At 39.7% G+C, this 24,799-nt stretch overlaps 1 protein-coding gene across 12 annotated transcripts in view; it reads left to right on the top strand.

Annotated features, from left to right (window-relative positions):
• Positions 1 to 24,799, top strand: part of CARMIL1 (capping protein regulator and myosin 1 linker 1) — a 292,788-nt gene that overhangs the window by 64,208 nt on the left and 203,781 nt on the right. Inside the window, exon 1 of one of the 12 annotated variants that reach the window (XM_037842690.1) lies at positions 4,166 to 4,251. The exons of the other annotated variants lie outside the window; for them this stretch is intronic. The gene's annotated coding sequence lies outside the window, so the exon portion shown is untranslated. Of the gene's footprint in view, positions 1 to 4,165; positions 4,252 to 24,799 lie in introns of those variants that run through there. 12 annotated transcript variants of the gene reach the window in all.

The raw sequence follows: 24,799 nt of genomic DNA, 5'->3' as shown, positions 1-24,799 counted from the left end.
CTTCTGTGTGACATTAATGTGTGTAACCATGGGACATCTGTATGAGTTAACTGCAAGAGAAATCCTGAATGGAAAAATAGGGTACCAGGAAGAATTGAATTGTGTGGCCTTTATCTCTTCTCCTTTGGGTACAAAAGAATCAGATACTAGGAGCTGGCAGCTTGGAACTCAGGAGGCCCATTGATGGCCTGCTCTCAGATAAGAATGCACAGGTCAGTGAGTATTTTTTAAAGCTTATCTATTTCTCCCTTACATGTTAAAGGTACTACATTAATAATTTCCTGGCTCACACCCATGTCTCTTGTGCTACAAGTAGAAGCAAGTGTTGTATCTCCTACTTCTTTCCACAGTTTCACTTCTTGGCAATGACTTTTTGAATGATTAATAGAACTCTTGCTAGAGTAGCTTTCTGTTACCTATGGACAGTCTTGTAAAATTAAATTAATCAGATAGTATATGTAGAAATGCTTTGTGTGCTATAAACCCTTTCTAATATGGAAAGTCTTATTACTAATGGCCATGGCCATTGGCCATGAAGTTCACTCGAAATCATGCACAGATTCCAGCCAACCCCTCCTGCCACCACCTTTTGGTAGGTCGGGATGGTGCTTCCCTGATGCTCCTCCGAGCCACCCTGCCTGGATATCAGCTGGTAAGTCATGGCCATCGTGAGCCTGGCTTTACCCACCAGCTGTAGGCTCTGGTCTTCCTGCTCAGGAGATATGACAGCTGCTCTCTATCAGGAATACTCTGATTCTTAACAGGTGGCTTCTCTTCCTAAATTACTGATAATACTATTAATCTTAATAATAATAGCAGCTAACAATGGATTGCTTACTATGTGCCAGCCACTCTTGTAACTGATTTGCTCTCATTTGACCCTTTCAGAAATCCTAGGAAATAGATGTTGTTATTAGTCTCATCATACAGATGATAAGACTGAGGGGCAGAGAGATTAAATACTTGCCCAAAGTCACAGGATTGAGTCTGTCAGATCTCAGGTCTGTTGGAGACTAAGCGGATCCTAAGCTTTTAACCCAGTTTACTTTTTGATCTTTGCTTATGTTGTTTTCTTTCTCTCCTGCCATCTGTCTAAATATTACTTCTTCAAACACAAGGTCTACCTCTGAAGTGACATTTTCTTTAAGGACTCCAGGCTCTGCTCTCATGTGCCTTGATCATCCCCGATCTCATCCAGCTGAAGGATGTCTTGCCTGTGCCTGTGGTTTAACCATTGTATTTTTTCCTGATTGTTTCTTGTGCATCAGTCTTGTTTTCCCAAACTTTATTGTCCATGTTTCTAGAGTAGAAGCACTTTGTATGGTTTTTTCTTAAATTTTCCAACATACTTAGTACAGTAACAAGTAGGCTCATTAGAAAACATTTAAGAAAGACGTGGAGAGCATTTGGAGCAGACACCGTTAGTTGGTTGACCTGACTCCATCCACCACACTCTTCTTCTTAGCCTTTGGAGTGTTGATTGGTCTAGGGTAGCAATTCTCAACCAGGGCAGTTTTGACTGTTGGGACATTTGGCAATGTCTGGAGACATTTTTTTATTGTCACAACTTGGAAAAGAGGAGGAGCTCCTGACATACAGTGGGTAGAGGCCAGGGATGCTGCTAAACATCTCATGCACAGGGCAGGCCCCCCCACTGTGAGAATTATCTGTCCCAACACATCAATAGTGCTAAGATTGAGAAACCCTGGTCTAGAGGTAGCCATGTGGCACATGCTGCCAGTGAAATACAAAAGGGCATCTGTTGAGGCTCTCTGGAAAAGTTTTGCCTTCCTGAGGCAGGGGCATCTCCTTCCTATTTTCTGCATGACCTTCCTGCCTTTACATGACTTGAGCTTGTCCATTTTGTGACCAAGGGTTAAAAAACATGAAGATAAAAATCCGCATGCTAAGAATGGAGAAGTGGAAAGAAAGATGTGCTTGGGTCCCTGTTGGATCATTGAGCAGCTTACCAGTACTGGACTTCCCTGCATGCTGACCTTTTGTTGGATGTGATGAATAAATCTGCCTCTGTTTAAGTTGGGCTTTTTCTTATTTGCAGCCAAATACATTCCTAACTAATACACCAGAGAAACTTGAGTTGGGAGACACCTAAGTCCAGTTTGTCATCTAGTAAAGGACTCTTATTCCAATATTTCTGGTGACATTATTCACTGTGAAGGGAGTGAGTCTAATATGGTTACAGGTCAATAATCATTTAAAAGTTTTCCCTTTCTTTGAGTGAAATCTGATCCCTGAAGCTTCCACTCACGGATTTAGTTTTATGCTCCATGGTCTTGATTTACCTGGGCAGTATCTGCCACACTTTCACAGATGTCTTTGGAAAACCATCCTGATAAGTTGGCAAATGTGCTGACAGACACTCTCCCAGATATTCTGGAGGGATGTAGATCTAGAAAACAATACCCTCTCTTAGACCATTCTTCAGAGCCAGGTCCGTCTTTCTCTTCAGTGAGAAGAGAGGATATCACTCCTGGGGGCCCTCCCAAGGACTTTGGTTTCCTACCTGGGACTTCAGAGTTAACGCAAATATCCTAGATGCTTCTGATGTTATGACTACTATGAATGAACTGAAGAAGGGACTTTCAGTGGCTCGAGTGCTCCAATTCTGTCCTCCATGCCTTGGACAAGATGCCAGAAGTAACACCTTCATCTTGATTGCCTTTGTTTTCTGTTCATCCCACAAATAAGTGCCTCAGAACCTCTCAGAGTAGATACCTGTCATCATCTTAATCTATTGGCTTTCTGTGTGGTGTGGGATGTTGATGCTGCTTCTGCTTATCATCTTTTTATGGTGGAATGGGTGTGTGCTGGTTTGAATGTATTACGTCCCCCAGAAAAAGCCATATTCTTTGATGCAATCTTGTGGGACAGACATATTAGTGGGGATTAAGTTGGAACGTTTGGATTAGGTTGTTTGCATGGAAATGTGCTCCACCTAACTGTAAGTGATAACTCTGATGAGATATTTCCATGGAGGTGTGGCCCCACCCATTTAGGGTGGGCCATGATCGGTAGAGCCATATAAATGAGCTGACAAACAGAAGGAATTCAGTGCAGCTGTGAGTAACATTTTGAAGAGGAGCTACAGCCAAGAGGGACACTTTGAAGAAAGCACAGGAGCTGCAAATGAGAGACATTTTGAAGAAGACCATTGAAAGCAGACTCTTGCTCCAGAGAAGCTAAAAGAGGACAAATACCCCAAGTGCAACTAAGAGTGACATTTTTGAGGAACTGCAGCCTAGAGAGGAACGTCCTGGGAGAAAGCCATTTTGAAACCAGAACTTCGGAGCAGACGCCAGCCACGTGCCTTCCTAGCTAACAGAGGTTTTCCGGACACCACTGGCCATCCTCCAGTGAAGGTACCCGATTGTTGATGACTTACCTTGGACACTTTATGGCCTTAAGACTGTAACTTTGTAACCAAATAAACCCCCTTTATAAAAGCCAATCCATTTCTGGTGTTTTGCATTCCAGCAGCATTAGCAAACTAGAACAGGGTGAGTTGTGTCTTTATTATATACTGGTTAATTCACTGCTGCCCTGCTGCTTTTACTCCTCTACAAAATGCTCCTACTTAGGGTTATAGTTCAAGAAGGAGTCTGTTGGCTGCACTGTCTTCCCTTTAAAACTTCTGGGCTGGCCATTCATTCAGTTGAGTTAAATTTTCTTATGGTCTTTACAGGTTCACTGGTTGGGAGTGTAAGTAGAGATGGAGTTTGAAAAGCCAGAGATTTGGTTTATAGAGAGGTCAAGCCTGGGTTGATAGTGTGTCAATCTTAACCAGTAACCCAGCTGAAAATACTTTCTCAGTTCAGCACGAAGTCCCAGCATAGGAAACTGTACAAAGGTGTTTTTCCCTGGCATTCCTCCTTCACAAATGTCCCATATGATGCTCCCTTAGTTCTTAATGCCCTCTGGCTGCTGTGCCTGTATCTTGAGTTGGTGCCGAATCACAGTGTTGGGTGCTATTTAATTTTGAGTTAATTGGTCTTTCTGCTGCTAGGCTCTTGTGTGGTTTCTTGAACTCATGAATTAGTCATCAAGTAGTATTTGCCAGGCAGGCTCTCGCCCCCACTGCCATCCCTGCTGAAATCTGTCATCTGTCCAGCTGACCTTCTTTTAGAAGGATGCTGTTTGTGCTTTAGTAAACCACGGTGGGAAAATACTGAACCCTCTTCAAGGACCCTGTATCAACAGCCTTTTCTTTACTTTCAATCCTCACCTGTGCAGGTAGGTTTGGGCCTTATTTCAGAGTGGCTACTTTTAGTGCGGTCATGTATTGGGTTGGGGAGGAGGATGTGTTCTGAGACTCAGCAAAAGCTGTTTTATTATTTTTGTAGCAGCTAGTAACAGTTGAGGAAAGCCTGCAATTTGAATGAATTTTCCCAAGAGGACTCACTTCTAGCAGAAGCTAAATTGGAGTGGTTAGTTGGGATTTCCTAGTTAGAGCAGTTGTTGTCAGGTTCTGTTTCTTTTTACAAAGCGGGAAAGCACTTGAAATTTCAGAATTGCATCACAAAAACTCAAAATAGTCTAAAGGAGCATGTAGACCTCTGTGGTGTTATTATTCTAATTATTTACTGTTTAATAAGACCTGAGAAGCTTGTCATTTTCTGGCAGTCGTGAGTAGGAGTATGTTTCTCAACTCAGGGTAAACAATCTCTCTTCTGTGGTGAATGGAAATATGAAACCAGAAGCTCGTTTCTTAAGTTAGAAGTGCCTTTCTAACTTGAAGGTAATAAATGAAGTGAGGCTACAACTATTTTGACTTTATTGACGAAGGATGGACTAATGTAGGAGGAAGGGCACATCATTTTTGGTGGAATATTTATGGACTGTTTGATTTCTGGGTATGATTATCTCAGAATTTGAAATCACATTTTATTATTTTATGGCAGTGCAGGATGAAGCTTTTCATTTTGTACAAACTGTGATGGTTGTAAGCTTTAGCCTGAAAATTTGGACCAACTTGTCTTGTTCACTGGTTTTGTTCGTAAAACGAGTACTGCAGAAGTGTTTTCCTTGCATTTAAAAATAACTTTTTGGTAATAAAATAGTAATATTGGTTAAAAAATTTACCCAATCCAATGCATGGCCCAAATGTTTCTGAACCAATTTCTGAACCCAACCTGTGTTATGTCTTGGTTTTGGCTTTAAAAACAACATCAGCAGATGATGTTGGCCATAATTTTTCTTCCATGGAATAAATGATGGGTTTCTTTTCTGGACAAAGTGTTTTAATTGACTTACACTTTCAGTTCTGGTCTTATTAGATGGATAGTAGAAAAAGGGTGAGAGTAAGAAGGTAGAAGAGGTATTACTTAAACATGATGGGTAAAAAATAGAGGATTTTCTTTTATTTACTGGAGATTAGAACATATGCTATAAATACAGAAGAGTGAAAATTAGAAAATTAATCAAATAAGATATATTTAAACTTTACAATATTCATAAAGTATATCACCAGCTTTTCATTTAGAGCTTTCCTCGCCCGAGACAACCAATAGAGCCTTCTCAGGGGAGACACCTTCCCCCTACCCCTCATGTTAGTTGGGGCATATAGAGCCATCTTGTCAGTATAAGGGAGTGATGTATCTCTGAAATAAGTGCTTAGTAATCACTAGCTACTTGTATGAGAATCTATAACTTGTTCAAAGCTAGTCCTCCAGCAAACAGTGGCAATGTGTACCATGCATTTCTGAGAAGTAATGCGAGGAAATGCACTGCAAAACAGGGGGCTTCCTTTATAAGCAACTTAATAATATATTGATTCAAAGATGGTCCAAAGACAGGAACAGAGATTGTATGAATAAAGATAGCTAAAGTAGAAATCTTAGGATGACGATTTTAATATGTAGTTGTTGTGATCAAGAATATTGATTGCTCTGTCCAGTTTTAAGCTAAATGTGAATGAATAATCATGCTATGTATAAATTGTTCTGTGCTGTATGTGCATTTCTTTTGGGATCATGGTTCATCCTTTTTCTGCTGGGATGGGCGCTGAGCAGGGTGGTCCCTGGCGTCTTGGGCGCTAGAATGGGAAACTGTTCTCTTGGCTCATTTCTCCTGGGCAGAAGTCTGTAAATGCTGCTGTGGCTCTCTACCGTCCTGGCCAGAAAGGGTAGCCGGCAGGACTTGGACTTGTTGGATTTGTGCTGACACCCATTTAGCCCTGCTGTTTGAAGCCTTTACAGTTCTTTAGCGAGCTGGTGTTTCAAAACCACGTGACAGGACGAATGGCTTTCTCTCAGCGCTGCCATCTCTGCTTGCTAGCTTCTCCTGGCTTGTGGAGGCTGTGTCTCCATGTTGATGAGGACTTCCTGGCAGATTTGACACTGGACCTAGGATGGCAGAAGCTTTAGCCATTAAGCTGGAGCAGTGCTGGAAGAGAAACATGGAGGCACTCAGCAGAGCAGGACCTCGAGGCAGGCACACAGCCTTTGTCTCTGCCTAGCATTTTGTGCGGATGGGTTTGTGCTTGCAATTTGAGAGCAGGCCCTCTGATGAGCCAGCAGACACCATCCTCCAGTGGCATGCTAAATTTTTTTTCCCTGATACTGGGATTGTCTTCACTTTTGAATATTGTTGCAGAGAAACAGAAATGGAAACCATTTCCTGTGGGTGCCCTGATGTGCAGTGGGGGAACCAGGAAGCCAATCCGGAAGCATTTTTCTCATTTCTGAATCCCTAAGTCTGTCTCTTCCCTTAGACACGTCTGGGCAATTGCTACTAGTGTTTCCCACTGAGTACATGGGAGGTTTGGCCAAGTCTGGCTGAATGGTTTAGTCTTTTACTAAAACTTAAGCACATTTTAAAACAATGGAAAAAGTTTTAACTTGTCTTTGAGTGTGACATTATTGACCTAAATGAAGTTAAAGGAGTAGAAGGGAGTACTTTTTATTAGGCAGGGTTTGTCAGTTTGCAGGTGGATCAAGATCTACATGGGGTACCAGATGAGACATCTTTCAGCATCACTGAGGGGTAGTGGAGCAGGAAACTTAAAATGCAGTCATTGTCACCCAGGGGAGTGAATCTCCCTGGCAACCTGGAATATGACTCCCGGGGAGGAATGTAGACCCGGCATCGTGGGACGGAGAACATCTTCTTGACCAAAAGGGGGATGTGAAAGGAAATGAAATAAGCTTCAGTCGCAGAGAGATTCCAAAACGAGCCGAGAGGTCACTCTGGTGGGCACTCTTACGCACACTTTAGACAACCCTTTTTAGGTTCTAAAGAATTGGGGTAGCTGGTGGTGGATACCTGAAACTATCAAACTACAACCCAGAACCCATGAATCTCAAAGACAGTTGTATAAAAATGTAGCTTATGAGGGGTGTCAATGGGATTGGGAAAGCCATAAGGACCACACTCCACTTTGTCTAGTTTATGGATGGATGAGTAAAAAAATAGGGGAAGGAAACAAACAGACAAAGGTACCCAGTGTTCTTTTTTACTTCAATTGCTCTTTTTCACTCTAATTATTATTCTTGTTATTTTTGTGTGTGTGCTAATGAAGGTGTCAGGGATTGATTTAGGTGATGAATGTACAACTATGTAATGGTACTGTAAACAATCGAAAGTACGATTTGTTTTGTACGACTGCGTGGTATGTGAATATATCTCAATAAAATGATTAAAAAAAAATGCAGTCATTGTTCATTGTCTTCGCACTTAGGTTAAAAAAAGACAAAAAACTGCACTGCATTTAAAATCCTACTAATAGAACATTGGGTGAGGACTAAGAGTACCCAGGCTTGTTCCTGCTTCCATCAACTTTTAAAGGAACTTAGGAAAGTCCCTATTTCCTGTGGGGTGGGGAGCAGGGCAGGGAAAGTGTGAGGGAGAGAGAGACAGACAAAGCTCACTTTCTCTTTGAAGTAAGGAATTTCAGAATTCTTGCAGCAGGGAGTGAAAATTTAAAAGATTGTTTGAACTCCTTGTAAGAACATTTTCTTAGACCCTTAACACTGTGGTGGGTAACGTTTCTGTTATTTAGTGGGCGGATTTTTAATTTTTCTATTGGTTTTCTTATGTCCAACTTGTTTAGTCTGGGAGGTGGGGCTGGGGTTTGAAAGCTCATTGGAATCTCCGCTAAACCGTAGACACCTTTTTCATTATGTTTAATTCAGCTTAACTTCCAGAAATGATGTTTTAAACCCAAATGCTTAATTCTTTTTTCATCATATTTTTCTGGAGAAGGTTGGGACAGCCAAGGTTAAAAAGCTGCTCAAATTATTGTACCAACAGGAGAGATGTGGCCCAGTAGGGCTGCAGGCGGACCCCTGAGAAAAACCAAGTAGAGAGATAGATTGGGACTTCCCAGTTTATGTCTTTAGTTCACTTGAAGTGTTATGATTAGACCAAGACTTATTCATATTGAGAAATGACATGCAAATGACAGCCATATGCAAGTGGTTTCAGAATTATTAACTGTTCTGGAATGTCCAAACCATTGCTTAGTTTTACATAGCAACCTTGAAATAACTAGAGTGCTTGGGAAGCAAGGCTTTCCTCGTTAAACTGAGGTTTTATCTGAAGCCCATTTTGTTTTTAATCATGTTGGAAATGTTTCTAAAGTGCATGACTATGCCTTGGGGATGGGGTGCTTATCATCCTTCAGTGATTGAGACTTTTTTCAGTATGGCAGGGGGCTCATGACATATTCTTTTTTTTCCAGAACTTTACATTAGATGTGAGTGATTGAGCTGATTTTGAGGTGTGTATTCCTCAAATGCTTTGTGTGTTTTTAAAAAATTCTTTTTTCCTTATTCATTATTCTGATTATTTTCCTTCTTTTAAAAGTAGCAAAAGTGCAAAGGTTTTCATTTAGCTGATGGTTTTGCAAAGTTTGGAATATGGGTTATTCTTATAAATGTAAATAATGTGATTGTATAACAATGTCCTTGGCCTTGAGGAACTGTGAATTAAGTGAAACATGTTTTCACTGACTTCTCACTCCCCTCTTCCCAGTTTTTCTCCCTCTGCTCCTCCCTCGGACCCAAGGTCTCCCTCCTCTCCAATTCCAGCCTGATCTCAGTAAATGCTTTGACATTTGAAATTCATTTATATGACTTTAACCTTAAGTCATCTTGGTGAAAACAACTTAAATTGAGCTTTTTCTCCCAGGAATAATTGCATTTAGAACCTTTTCCTTATTTTTGGTATGAAAGGCTTTATAGCCTGCTAAAGGAATTTCAGGACCTGTAGTTTTGAGCAAGGGTATTTTTAGGTGGGAGCATATTTCCAGAACCATTATAATCACACTGTGTTGTGAACTGCTGCTCCAAGGCATGGGCGAATGCCACTCAGACAGAGACCGCTGGCATAATGGATAACCTTCACACCTGAAAGTTTGTGAGGTACTTCCAGAAAGGAGCAGTTTTGTTTTCTCCACTTAGAAGACAGTCAGTGAATGCCACTTCTCCTCTGCCTAGGGTTGTTACTCTGGAATTGTACTTGCACTGAATCCATTTTAGCAAACACTCGTGGAAGGCCGACCGTGTAATTAAAACCACTGCACTAGCTGTAGAGAAACCATCCAGTTCTCTTCTATTCTAAGGTACATAATGGGTGAAGAAATGGGTAGTGAGTACCTGACTGAAGTAGAATGATTCTTTTAAATTCTAGGCCTTGGTAGTATTTTTCAGGATGCCAATAGGTTTGAAAAAGGGATTTTGTTGAACAAGTAAATTTGGGGAAAGACTGATTAAGTGAAGTTGGAGAGTTTTTTTTTTTTTAATTGGAGTTCCAAGAGGGAGGTGGTGTGTTCAGCATTTCCCAAATTTGTTTGAATACAAATTGTTTATTTTTCTTGGAGCAGGTCAGGGGACTAGTGCTCCATGGAGAATATTTTGGAAAAATGCTCCTCTAGACCATGAAAGTGATCTTTTCCCCCGCTTTTTAGAGAGCTCTACTGGTATATATATGTTTATTTTTCAGAGACAGAAAACTTTGAATATTGTGGTAAATGGGTGCCTGTCAGTAGGTTTCTCCACTGTTTCCATGAAGAATTTTTGTATTTCACTTGGATATTAGTGAGGATTTGAAGGGGAGTTGGGATCCAAAGATGATGATGATGATAAATAGCATTGACTGAGCTCTCACTTTGCCAGTTACAGTGTCTAGAATTTTCTCTAGAATCACATTAGTGGGAAATGAGAATTAGCAGTTCTGTTTTATAGGTGAAAGGGAAACTTGCCCAATACGCTCTTATGGAGTGTTTATGACATGCTGGGGACTTTTTTTTTTTAAGGGGATGCCTTTTTATTTTGAGATAATTGTAGATTCATATGCAGTTGTAAGAAATGATAGATACACCTTTCACTTGGTTTCCCTCGGTGTTAGCATCTTGCCTAACAATAGTTCAATATCATAACTAGGAAATGAGTATTGATACAATTCATCAAACTTATTTAGATTTTATTGCTTTTACACACACTCATTAGTGTGTCTGTGCTTGTAAGTGCTTGCACATGTATCTGAGTGTATTTGGTTCCGTGCAATTTTGCCACATGAAAATTTGTGACCACCACTGTGGTCAGGATATAGAATAAAGATTCCTCCAGTATAGTTTCAACACAGGGATCCCTCATGGGGCCCTGTTCTAGCCACAGCCCCCTCCCAACGTCTGGCAATGACTAATCTATTTTCCATCTGTATAATTGTGTCATTTCAAGCATGCTGTGTAAATGGAATCAGACAGTATGTGGCCTTTTTTTTTTTTTAACATGCGGGCTACTTTCTTTTTTTTGGTAAATGATTAACAGAATAATGGATGAATAAGGGTCATTTGGGGCATTGTAGAGGAATATTAGTGGAAAATTATGCTGAGAGTGTTAACGTACTCACATTCTACATTAATTTATCTCTTCTATCCACAGGTTTCTGAGCACTCTTGCATGCTCTGTTTAATCTTTCCATAAATGTATTCTGTAATGTAGAAAATTTTCTGACAGAGGTTGTCCTGTATTACCTGACTCCTCTGGTTTATCTATTATCACCCCCTACCTCAAATTCGATGGCCAGCAAAACTAAATGCCATTTACTGTCTAAAATATGCTGTGCTCTAGCTCACTTCTGGTTCTTCTCATGTTCTGCCTGAAACAACCCCCTTCACTGCTCCCTACTGCCAGCCATTAATTTGTTCATTTCTACCAGTCTTTTACATTCCCAATGAGTGGTTGGCAATGTGCTCCTAAACCACCTGTCCAAGGAGGGCATATTGGCTACTTTTTTTTTTTTTTTTTGCTTCGATGCAATTTTGTTGAGATATATTCACGCACCACCATACAGTCTATCCAAAGTATACAATCAGTGGCTCACAGTATCATCACATGGTTGTGTGCTCATCACCACAGTCAATTTTAGAACATTTTCATTACTGTAGGGAAAAAAAAAGAAAACGCAAAACATCCCATACCCCTTATCCTCCCTTATCTTTGATCCCTGGCATTGGTGTGACACTACATTTCTGTCTTTGAAACAATATTAAGTTATTACTGTTAGCTATAGTCCGTACTTCGCAGTAGGTACGTTTTTTCCCATTTACCACTCTATTATTAACTTCTTTTAATAGATTCATACATTTGCTTTAGCTCATGGAAGGAATTTTTTATATTCGTATTGTTAATCACAGTCATTGTCCACCACAAAATTTACTAATCTTTACATTCTCATGTTTTAACCGTATCTGGCTTTCCTTCTGTTGACTCTAAACTTCTCCTATCAACCACATTCATACACAATTCAGCCCTGTTAATTATACTCACAATAATGTGCTACCATCACCTTCTATCCATTTCCACTCATTCAAATTCAACCTAGTTAAAAATTCTGCACATCTTAAGCAACCACTCCCTGTTCTCTAGCCTCATTCTATCTCCTGGTAGCCTATAGTCTAGACTCTGTGTCCACGAGTTTACATATTATAATAAGTTCATGTTAGTGAGGTCATACCATATTTGTCCTTTTGTGTCTGACTTATTTCACTCAATATAATGTCCTCAAGGTTCATCCATGTTGTTCTGTGCTTCAGGACATCATTCCTTTTACTGCTGAATAATATTTCCTCATATGTGTATACCACATTTTGTTTATCTGTTCATTAGTTGGTGGACATTTGGATTGTTTCCATTTTCTGACAATTGTGAATAGTGCTGCTATGAACATCGGTGTGCAAATGTCTGTTCTCGTTGCTGCTCTCAGATCTTCCAGGTATATCCCAAATAGCAGGATTGCTGGGTAGTAAGGCAACTCTAAACTTAGCTTCCCGAGGAACCGCCAAACCGCCTTCCACAGCAACTGTACCATTTTATATTCCCACCAGCAATGAATAAGTGTTCCTATTTCTCTGTATCTTCTCCAACACTTGTAGTTACAGATTTGCTTAATGGCTGCCATTCTAGTAGGTATGAAATATCTCGTGGTTTTATTTGCATTTTCCCTAATAGCTAATGAAGCTGAGCATCTTTTCTCATGCTTTTTAGTCATTTGTATTTCCTTTTTGGAAAAATGTCTATTCATGTTTTTTGCCCATTTTAAAATTGGGTTGTTTGTCTTTTTATTGTTGAGCTGCAGGATTTCTTTATATATTCTGGATATCAAACCCTTATCAGATATCAGATATGCGGTTTCCAAATATTTCCTCCCATTGAGTCAGCTGCCTTTTCACCCTTTTGACAAAGTCCTTGGGTTGGCTACTTTAATACACTGTTTCCAGTCTTTGCAGTAGCCAAACAAGGCAAGGATTATGAATTCTCCTTCATAGATGAGGAAGTGAGGATTTTGAGAGGTACAGTGACCTGCCATTCCCTCTGCATGGAAAACTCTTTCCTCACTTATCTTTGTGGCTTGACTTACTACCTTCTTTAGGCCTTTGCTCAAATGTTACCTTTTCACTGTGCCCTTCCCTCATATTTAAAATTGTTAACACTCCCCACCCCCACCAATTCCTTACTTGCTTTGTTTTTCCCTTCAACTTTGATCAGCATCTAACATGCTGTATGCCTTATTTATGTGATTATGTGTTTCCCCCCCTGCTGGAATGTAAATCTCTTGAAGGCAGAGATTTTGCATATTTTTGTTCACTGCTGTATCCTCAGCATCTTAGAATAGTGTCTGGCACATGTTAAATCTTAACAAATATCATTTGCGTAAATGAATGTTTTCGAGAGAAAAAATTTGTTTGTGTTAACCTGAGTGAAAGCATTCTCTTCTAGTATACAAGAGGATAATCATCTCTACAGGCCAGTTCCTGGTAGAATGCTCTACTCATTTAAAAACATTCAATAGGTTGAGTACAAATTCTTTCTTTCTTGCCTACTTAGAACATGTTTCTAGTAGTGACTTTTTTTGTTGGAAAATGATTGACTTTGGGGTAGCTCTTTCAGATTAAAAGAAATAAACCAGCAGATGTAGGTAATTGAACCTTGCAAACTATAGAAAGTTTATACTTCTGCCAAATTGAAGCATGAGTTCAGTGTTTGCATAACCACCTGTGTAATTACTCACATTAGCATTCCAACAAGTATTTGCTGAGCTACACTCGTCAATTTTGCAATAAAAGTATTTTCACATGTTGGCTGCTACAGTGAAAATTGGTTCCCCACATATATTCGGAAAGCTCGGCTCTGTTTCGATTATGTTGGTGTGTTCTAGTTATGTATAACTTTCACTTTCTTGGTAGAAGGGGAATCCATGATGAAAGTAAACTTTTGGTTGAAGTTTTTCTTTTTTGTGTTACTTTTGTAAGTGTTAGGAATGGAAACAGAAATAAATATTGCTCTGGGGATACATTAGGTAATATATACTCTGGTTGAAAAAATAGTTGTCTTTGTCAAAGTTGGGGAGGGCGTGATGGAAGCTGCTGAGCCTGATGAAGGTCCTCTCCTTTGGACCGTTTTGTGGTTTGGAGTAGTTTAGAGAGTGGCTGCAATGAAGGAGCAGGAAGGTGGGGGGTGGTAGGATGGTGCTGCTATGGCTGGAAAAGACCTCCAGGAGAGGGCTAGCAACCCTTGCTCCCATGCCCACCCCTACCCCAACCCCCCACCCCCTGAGTTTCCCAGGCCTCACAACCTGGGTGTGAACTGGCTGGGTGCTCTTGACATGTTCCTTGGTCCTATATGAGTTAAGAATGGTCAGAAGAATAAGGCTTGGAGAGAAAAGAGTTAAGGGAGAATGTTAATGCAGCAAGGAAGGAATTTGTATTTCGGGACAGGCCCCCATCTCTGAACAAGCCACGCTTTCCTTCTTTGTGGACAGATGCTCCTAAACCATCTTTTGTGCACTGGATTCAGACTTTTGTATGTTACTGAGGAAAATTCTGAGCACAATCTTGAAGGAGATTCAGAGTTCAGTCATTTGGTATGCCTGAAGCAGAGCTCCCTGAGCCTTATTCTGATTCACATTCGGGGTTGACCGGAACACCTTCTCTTTGTCAATAAAAGTATTGCTCGATTTAAAGAACTAATAGAGGTCAGACACTACTTATTTAATTCTTAGAATAGTTGTTAGCTGTCCTTTTCCTAAGGGAAATAAGTTCAGTTGAGTTACTTAAATCACACTTTTTCCATTTCTTGAAATAATTTCCATTACCCTGCCCTAGAAAAAGTAGGTGACTACAGAGAGAATATTGAGACAGAAATATAAAGCCATTTGGGTTAAATTAGCCCAGTACTCAGTCCTAGGACTCACTGAGTAGACAGCTAACACCTCCTATTAAGCACCGGCTGCATACAGATCAATGTTTTGGGTCTTCAAAGAGAAAATGGAATCAAATGAAACCAAAGGTTACGGCATATCATTTTTCAACTGGTGTTGCAAAATGATATGCTGCAACCGAGAACATAGGAAATGTCTTATAGTTAGTTCTGTGACTCTTCCTACTAAAACGTTTAACTCCTGCACTCTATAATTTTGAGTACTCGGCCACTCTTCATAAATGGTTGAAATATCTAGATGTGGAATTCACAAGACTATAGCATGTCCACATTGCTTTACGCACTTAAATGCGATAAAATGGCTTCACATGTATATCATTGCCCCTTGTCCCAGGCTCATGTTTTTTTAATTGGTTTAAAAGGTTGTATTGACCAATATATTGTGTAGAATGGTTCAATTATTGATTTACAGTAAGAAGTTACAATTACAATGAAGGAAGTCTATTAAGAAGGCTTTGTTTTTATCATAGCAAGGGAAATTCATCTGGTTTTAATTACCTGTCATTTTGTCCATATTTCAAAACTAGTACAATGACTAGTTTACACATTCTTCCTTTCTATTTCTGCTATAATGGAGAACCATATAACCAATTTTATCTGACTTTTGAGGAGTCTCTTAGGCTCAAATTAGTAAGTCTGCTGTCTATACAAGGCCTTGGTTAGAGGCTGGATTTAAATATTGGGTGGATCTGTCTTGGACTTGTTCTTGGAAATGCTTTTTGAACTTCCAGACAAGGAACTCATTATAACCCAATTTTCCCTGTAGCATGGCCCTGTGCCATAGACACCATTAGGGGAAAGGTTCAGTGTCTCTGGCTTTGGCTTTATCTTCAATCCATTGATGGGTTATTGCAGTCTACCTAACAGTTGAATGCAGTGGTGTATTTAGATTTTTTTCATGTTATTGGAGAAATTACCACAACTGCTACTCAGTCAGTCAGATGCTTGAGATCCTGTTTCCACACTGCTTGGGTGCCCCACATTTTTATGACACCACAGCTGTCTGGGTCTAGCTTCTGCCCCCACCCCCTCCCCTTTCCATCTGCCATCTAACTACTTCCTCACTTGCTTTGCCACAAGGTGGCAAATTCCCAAATAAGCTGTTAACTTTCCACCCTTGCCTTCGATTCATAGTAGCTTCTTTGACCAGGAGAACTTTTCTAGGCTAGGAACCAACCCTGGGGACACGGCTGCTGTCAGAAGTGCCGAAGCAGTCTCTGGAGCTTGCTTTGTATGGTTGGGTGTTGATTTTTCCTCTTGACTGAAACTTTTGCAAGGAAACTGAAAGGTGCTTTCAAATCAAGTAGCTGTGGCTCCCGCTCCCATCCATCCCCTGATTTTTAAAGCTCAAAATCTTATTTGAAGTGAGGAGAAGGTAGAAGGTTGCAGTCAAGGTTTCCCTGTTTATGAACAAGAGAACAGCGTCTTACCTTTGGATAATCCTTTTTCCTAGCAGCGTTTCCAGTCCTGGCTTTTTTCCATGTGTGTAACATCCACTGGGAGCTGTTTTTCGTTGCCAACTCTTAAAGCTTTTCAGACTCTCCCTCTAGTGCTCTCACAGCAAGCTGTTACAGTGAGAATAAAAAGAAGCACCTTAAACAAAGAATAAAATGCCAAGTTTCTGTCTCTTTGCCAGTCTCATTAGAAAACAGTAATAAAGTATGTATGCATATGATTATAATAATTAAATACTTAAAACCAGCCCAATAGGGGACTTTCTTAATGCTTTTGTAAGTATGGTATTTTCATTTCAGAGCTGGGATCTGGGTATTTTGGTTTTGCTTGAGACTTTCATCTCTATGGGAGAAGGAGGGAGAAGATACAGGAGAGAAGAGTATTCATTTTAACCATAGCTACAAAGTTCTGTAAGTAGTTTTATTACACATATATTAGAGCAGAACACATCAACCTTTCCATCATCAAGTTTATTTTGGAGGATGCGTAATCTGATGGTGAGCTCACTTGTCAAATATAAGGACGCAAATGGCCTGGAGATTAAAAAAGAAAAATGGAAAATAATTGTATACTGTTTGCATGATATGCTTGCTTCTAGGAGTGGAAAACCAGAATATTTTGTGCCATCTTGATGAAGTCATACAGTTACTGTATTTATGTGGGATGACAAAATATTATGAGATGGGCCTGCCTCATAGCTCCCAACCCCAGGAGATACTCTAAATTAGGAAGTGGAAAGAGTAAAGGGTCAGCTGAGAGTTGAACCAGAGTTTTATTCACTAAGCAGGATATATTGAGGACCTTCTGGGTGAGAGTGTATAATTTAAGAACATTAGTTTTGGAATCAGATTCAGATTGGAATCCTGGTACAGCCACTTTCTAGCTTTGTGGCCTCAAAGCAAATTTAACATTTTCAAGTCTCATTTTCCTCATCTGTAAAACTGGAATATGGTGATAATGCCTACCTGTAGGATTATTTTGACAATTAAATAAGGTAACACATACAAAGAATTTAGCATAGTGCCTGGCTCAGTAAGAGCTATTTGTTGTTACTGTCATTATTGACTTGTAGATTGAAGAAGTGTGTGGTGCGAGTCCTGCATTTTAGGAGCTTACAGTCCAATGGTGGCTACAAGATACACATAGAGGCTCAGGGCCTGTGTAATGCAGTATATAATTGTGAACAGAAATAAAGAGAGAGGGAATATCAACCTGCTGTGATGAGGAGTTGGGATTGGGGCCGCCATGTTGCATAATTCCAGGGAGAACCGTTCACATCATCATGTTTGTGAATCAGTTCCTCTGGAGTGGTCCAGTTTACTGGTTGGGATTTCCAATGGGGCCGTGGGAGGAAAGGTGGAATTTGGAATGATGGACAGGGGATGATGGAAGGGATGGATTTGGTATGAATAAACATGGTGCTTTTTCAGAGCTTTGCACTGAGGATGAGTAGGCAGAGGTTGTAAGGTTTGCAATGGCTCCAAGACTTTTTGCTTCTTTCCAGTTACTGAATGCTGGAGGAACGAACCCTCTGGTGTGATGGGCACAGGCCAGGATGAAATGCCATTTTTTTCCTCACAGTGTCTTCATTGGGTCTCCTTTGTGTAGGACTGGGAATGCTGTATTTCCAGAAGGGTACTTTCCTGTGATAGCCGTTTAGCCTGATTAAGTGAACCAAAAAGTTCATTTGCTCATTCTACCATTTTTTCCCATCTTTTTCTTTAACATTATTCAGACCTCATTTTGTTAAAAACCATGTTTACTCAGTATGTGGATAGATCAAGATGTGTGACTTTCTGGTTTTATTTTGTATAGCCTTAAATTTCTTTTAAACTTCTTTATGTAGTTTTTCTTTACTTTTCTTACTCCATGGAGTTTATTCTGCTCTTTTAGGGCATTCAAAGGTTTTCAGTATGTCATGACATAAATCAAGTGGCACTAGATGTGTTTTATCTTTAGGCTTCTAGTTTTTCGAAGCCATATCTTTGATAGATTTCAATTTTGAGAACATAAATAAAACTATAATCACCAGAAGTAAAAAGTATGTCCATTTAACTTGTAAATAGCTTTAGCTCAGAAGTCTCCTGAGTTATTTTTTTAAAACTCAGTATTTTATTGGATATTTGTGTTATTTGATGCTCTAAAGCAGAGGTCAGCAACTTTTTCTGTTAAGGGCCATATAGTAAGTATTTTAGACTTGCAAGCCATGTTCTCTGTCACAGCTACTTAATTCTGCCTTTATAGTGTGAAAGCAGCCATAGACAGTGTGTATATGGATGGTTGTGACTCGTTTACAATAAAACTTTGTTTATAAAAACCCGTAGCTGTCTAGATTTGGCTTACTACAGTAGTTTGACAACCACTGCCCTAAAGGTAAAGGGATTTTGTTAGATTGGGAAGATAATGGAAAATTAAAATAAGGTAAATTATAAAATTTCCAGATGTTAACTCTACAAGAGGCTTTAAAAAATAAAAGGAAAAATAATTTTCCCCTCATTGTTTGGATTTAATTTTGTTTGGTAATGAGCTTGTAAATGATCCCCAGATATCTTTGTTTACCTATAGTTTTTTGTTTGTTTGTTTTAAATCAAGTGTCTAAGGTCCCAAACAAACCTCTCTCTATTTTCTTTAGTAATCAATCATTCATTGTTTTCTCTGTACCAGGTACTGTGCAGGTCATTGGAAATTCACAAATAATTTAGGCACAAACCTTTCCTTTAGGGAGCACGGTCTAGACTCATTGCCAAATGTAGGCTCATACATTGGACCGTATCACATACATGCCCGAAGTACCAACAGATGAGCACTAAAAAAGGGGACTTTTGGGAGGACACTCATATCTTTCCTTTTTCTCTCTTTCCTACATATGTTTTTGAGACATCTGTATTTTTGTTTTCTTTTGTGTATTGTTAGAGAAGGTTTGCTTGAAGAATTAACCAATGGTGAGAATATTTTAATAACTTAGTTGTCAAAACTCCTAGTTTTGATGATTCAAGGTTATGCTTTTTTTTTTCCCCTTTATGTAAAGTTTTTACTTTGCCTCCTCAATTATTTCTTTGAATTTCTGTAACTTCTGCCTATCAAATTATAGACGAGCCCCACCGGTTTGCAGAGGGTTATATTCTGAACAGTATTGAAATACACAGATTTAAAATTTGTCCTATGTCCAGCAGCCCTTCCAGAGTGTTGTCCCCCAGGCGTGAGCATTCTGACCCTTGCAGATTGGGTGGAGGGGAGGGAGGGCAACCCATTGAAGGAGAAACAGCATGAACAAAAGACCCAAGCATCAAGAGGGCATGGAAGGTGGAGTTCTCCCAACCCAGGTGGCCTCTGGAGCCCAAGTGGGCTGATGTGGTTGGCAGGTATCAGTGGCGGCTGATGGTGGAAGACCTCGAAAGCCATGCAGACATTGAAATATGATATAAGAGCAGAAGAGATATAAAGCCGTTCCCTAGGTGGGGGAATGGTAAGAGAAGGTGGGCTTTAGAGAGGTGTTGATTCTTTAGTCAACAAAGGATTGATCAACAAAATGCAAGAGAGGTTAGAGGGAGCTATTAGACATCATAGTTTCAAGATGGAAAGATCTGGGCTCAGGTGACTACGGAGAAGCTTTGGCAAGGAAGGGAACTTTCATTTCTTTCTACTCTACATAATTATAGAAAGTATCCAAATGAACTGATTTTGAAGAAAGGCATAGAATTTATTGAGGTGAGAGGAAGTACTTTGGGTTAAGATGAAGGAAGAAACTAAAAAGATAGTTATGTTTTTTCAAATACTGTTGGCAGAGTATGCCAATGATGAAAACATGAGATAGTGAATATACAAATATATTAATGACAGCCATTTATGTACTCCTGTTAAAAATGTAGAGGAAAGCCCTTTTGTTGATTGGTTGGTTTTGCTTAGATTGTGGCTTGTTTTGAAATACAGGGAAATTCTGTTTTGTCCTTTCGGGGTCATGATGAGTCAGCTGGTGGGAATAAGGTAGGCTAGCATTGAAGTATTATGTCTTTATAAGGATTAAAACATACACAGGTGCAGAAGGTATAGAGAAGAAAAGTACCAGGTCTCTTTTAAGTATTTAAAAATGAAGCACACAAATACATAACAGTTCACAGAGCAGAGTGTGATCTATTTCCAGAGATATTAATTGAGTCATGCTTTTCTGTCTGTTTTTGCCAGTGATGATGCTCAGATCTACCTTGTGGCCAGCAACCCCCAGCGCCGTCTGGGTGGTGGCGGCTGAGGTCTCTGTGAACCGGTCTCTTCCCTGCTGCATTGAGTGCAAGCTGCCTGTGCCTGCCTGATGCTGCGTCAACACACGTTTGTTTTCCTGAGCACTGGCTGAGCCATTTCTGTTGTTTAGATTTGCTTTCAGAACGTTACCTCTACAGCAGAGAATCCAAGAATGTTGCTGTCACCTCATCTCCTAGTTCTCAAGGATGTCCATGCCTCATTGCCCTGAGAAATTAAGTGAAAGTCCCAGCAGACACTGCCTTATGTAATGAGTATAAATTCTGTAATCATACCAATAATGGAGAGGGTTTTGTTATGCAATCCACTTATATTTATTTTCTTTTCCCTTTGGCAAGCCTGATATTGTTATCCTCAAAAGCATAGCCACCCATGACTCTTTGGGGTAGATGTACTAGAAGTTCATTTTGTCTATTCATCCTTCCAAGTATCTGGTAAACATTTATGGAGTATCTGCTATTTGTTGGGTTCTCTGCTAGATGTGGGGATGTAATGATTAATAAGATAGTTTTCCCTTCAAGAGTTCATAGTCTTCGGGGTGGGGTGGATGGGGGCATTTGGACACCAAAATAGATATTAATGTAGTGAGCTACGTGCAGTGATGGAGATGCGTGCAGCCTGTCAGGAGATTAGTCTTATGCATGCCATTGATGGAAGGGTAGAGAGGACATCATTTAGGCTGGAGGAATCTCACTGCTGCTACCTGATAGCTAAAGTGAGAGGATGGACTGGAGATGCGTAGTTCCTCTGGGGCAGACTTTGGACTTCAGGTTGCTGGTACTGGTGTGAGGAAGTTGATGAAGAGGATTCAAGCAGTCATATGGTTATATTTGTGTTCTTGAAAGAGCCCACCAGGAGCTGTATGCAGTCTGGTTTTCAGGCGATGAGGAATGGAAACTGAGGGCCTCAATTATTTATATAAGCATTTCAGTTAGTAAACATTTATTGAGCACCTACTAAGTGCCAAGCCATGTTCTAGACAATCGTAATATACATTCACAGAGGTGAGCAAAAGAAATGCTAGTAAGATTTTTGGAGGTTGATTAATACCAAATAAGTCACAGTGTTGCTGGTTGTGATCTTGACAGACTTTGAATACATGCTTGTTTTATAGAAGAATAAATTGATTTGGGAATATTTTATCATGGATTTTGGTTCAGGCAGCTGTAACATAAGAATTAGCCTCTTCTTTAGTGCAAATTAGTAAGGTTTTAATGAGTCAGCCCTTGAGTTTTTCAAGGACTGATTATTCCAGTCTGGAAATTATTCTGGGCCTTGGCCTCTCATTTTTCTGCTCATTAGCACCTCTGCCAGAGTGGGAAGGAGGAGGGAAAGAGAAACTTCAGTTCGACTTGCCACTTGTTAGATTTGGTAAAGAAGGTGATGAAGTTAATATTTCATTTTCAAAACCAGATTGCAGATTGTCTGTGGGCTTGATCTAGCCTATAGCTTTTGCTTTCTTTAAGTATGTGTCACTCAGCGTCTCATGTGGCTGGTGGGATTGTGTGCCCATGCACACTGAGGAGTGAGACTAGCCATGGAAATTTGGTGTGGGCAAATAATAATCAATACGTTCAATTATTTGACCAATCGCAGTAGTTATTTGAAATATGAAAAAAGTTATCCTAATAGCAATATAAGGACATGGGATTTATTTTGTTACTTATCTAATATTTTGTTGTTACCTGGACTTTGTGGGGATAGTTTAGAAGTAGGAGCTTTAAAACAGAAACAAATAAAAACTCCCAAAGCATTGAAGAGGTAACAGTACCCATTTCGTAGGATTGTTGTGAGGATCCAATGAGTTATTATAAGCAAAGCCCTCAGAACAGTCTGGCATGCAGTGAATGCTGTATAAATACGGGCCATTATTATTGACCTACTTCTGGAAAGTGATCAGAATTCACATGAAGGTAACAAACAGCACATGAGTCATGTACAAGATTAGATAATACAATATTATCTTAGCTTTTGCTTCATCAGCAGCTGATTTAATGAGCAGACCATATTCAGTAAGTTCTCAGATTCAAACAAAGTTACAAGTGCTATTGTCAGAGGCCTACATCTGAAAAAATAACTTGTTATAAACTGAGGAATAGACACATACAGTACTTGGACTGTGCCTTTTCTGCAGCAGTCCCCAAAATAATAATTATGAAGAGCATATGCAGAGACACAAAAATCTATGAATAACTACATAACTCAGTCTGTGAAGTAATATGCCCACCACTCCTATTTCAAGACAAATGAAACATTATTGTAAATTGTTCTGAATTTTCTAAGTAAGGAGGTCTATAGTTCTTTAAAATAGAGGACTTAAAAACTCTTAAATAGCAATATATATTCTGCATTTCAGCAGCTTTTCAAGCTATGATTTCTAAGACCATCTTTTAGATTTGAGGATGGCAGGAGTTGGAATTCTTACTTGGAGGCATTTCATTCAATTCAGTGAGCCATTTGTGAGGTTCAACTGAGTGCAGATATTAAACTCGTATCAGGGTGAGAGATGGAACCCAAAATGACCTGTTTCTTGGCTGCAGTGATTTCTAATCAAAATGAGCTGCCTATACATGTACGTGGGTGATGACTTTATAATTGCAATTAAGCTATTTTTCAGCACAAGAATGAGGCCTCGGGGCAAGCAGTAAACATATATGCATCATATGAGATGGAGAATGATCACCAGATGGGAGGCTCTGGACTTCTTTTCCTAGTGGGTAATGACTTCATTGCCTCTGGCTGTGAGTTGGCAAATGGTCTGTTTGTCATCTTGGATATCTTTTGGAAGAAAGAAAAGCAACTAACAGAGCTTTGACGGAAGCAGTTCATAAGAGAAATAAAAGGAAAAGACCTTGAACGGATGGGCAAGTGGCAGTTAAAGTTTCAAGTATGTGGGCCTTTCAGATCGAGCCAAATCATTTTGCGATTGTAGCATCCACCTAAAGACAGGCGTGTCTGCAGGTTTTCTGGATGTTTTGAGAAAGTTTCAATATAAAAACTTTTTTTATATCCACAAGTTGATAAGTGCTATATTTGGCCATCATTGTACTCTTTAGAAGTCCAGTATTACCTTTGTAGAGTATTAAAAGGCCGCTGTTTCCTTTGGTGATGTCTCCTCTAGTTGAAACAGCTGAAGTTCTGCTATAGGAATGAAGGCTTCATATTATATTAAAACTTTATGTTTCCTAGCTATTTATCAAAAACAATGGCCTTATTATTTTTTCACCTTTAGATGTGGATTTCTCTACTTAACTTTGGTAGGCACAACCACAAACATAGGAATGGTGGCCCCAAAGGGAATTCTTCTTCCCCTCTTACAGCTCTGGATATTCTTTGTCACTACTCTGGGGAGACCCACCTGGCTGTGCATTCAGCAGTCACCCGTGGTGTTCTTGGGTTCCTAGAACTGTGCAATGTCCTGGTACCTGCTTCTCTCCCCTTAGGATATTCTGCCTGCTGAAAATGGAGTGGTTTTTGTTCAGAAGATAGGAGGAGGAGTTCTGTTTCTTATTTGGAGATGATAGGCCGAGTTTAAAGGAATCTGCCCTCTGGCTTTTCATTAGATGTTCAAAAATTATGGCACTGTCTGTTATATTTTTTTCATAAATTGTAATCATCTTAAGTCAAGTTATTTTAAATATGTGTTAGCTGCTTAAGACTTCAGTCAGATTGGAAGTAGCTGATCGCTTCTTTTCTCCAAATTCTAAAATGGAATAATCACCGGAATTGAATATCAGTGTTTTTTATTCTAGACACTCCGCAGCATCAATTCTGGTGTTGGGAATACGTGAGTCAGCATGAGAAAAGAAAAAGGCAATGAATTCAGTGTCTGCCTGGTGATCAGAACCAATTAAGCAGGGTAAGGCAGGCTAATGCTGGTTTGGGCAGCAGCAGTAAAGATTTCATCTGCCTGGTTCGCTGGACGTAGGATTCATGGTAATTACCAGCGGTATGCAATATCAGCAGAATGCAGTTTAGGAATTAAGATTCAGCAAGCAGACATCTGAATTTTCTGCATAGGAAAATTTCCTGTGTGAGACTAGCCGGTGGTAGTGAAATTTGTGCTAGGAAGCATTTCACTCATTTGCTAAGTAGATGATTGGCTTATTGTTTGTAAGTCTTTTGTGGTTGCAATTGCCTAGTTAAAAAAAGAGACAAACACTAAACTCTAGAATATTGCAAAACTAGACTATTGCAATAACAACAATATCTTAGATATATTACCAACTTCTTCCTAAAATTGGTTTATGTGATTAGGCAGCTCATTGTCCTTTCCTATTTGCTGTTTTGAGATCTTATTCTGGAGTGCTAGAATAATTGATATTAATAATAGAGGTTAGTAGATTTATCTC

The sequence above is a fragment of the Choloepus didactylus genome, chromosome 7, assembly GCF_015220235.1.
Source record: "Choloepus didactylus isolate mChoDid1 chromosome 7, mChoDid1.pri, whole genome shotgun sequence".
In the NCBI taxonomy this organism is placed as follows: domain Eukaryota; kingdom Metazoa; phylum Chordata; class Mammalia; order Pilosa; family Megalonychidae; genus Choloepus; species Choloepus didactylus.
Note: the sequence above shows the minus strand (reverse complement) of the source record. Positions and strands in the feature narration are given on the sequence as shown.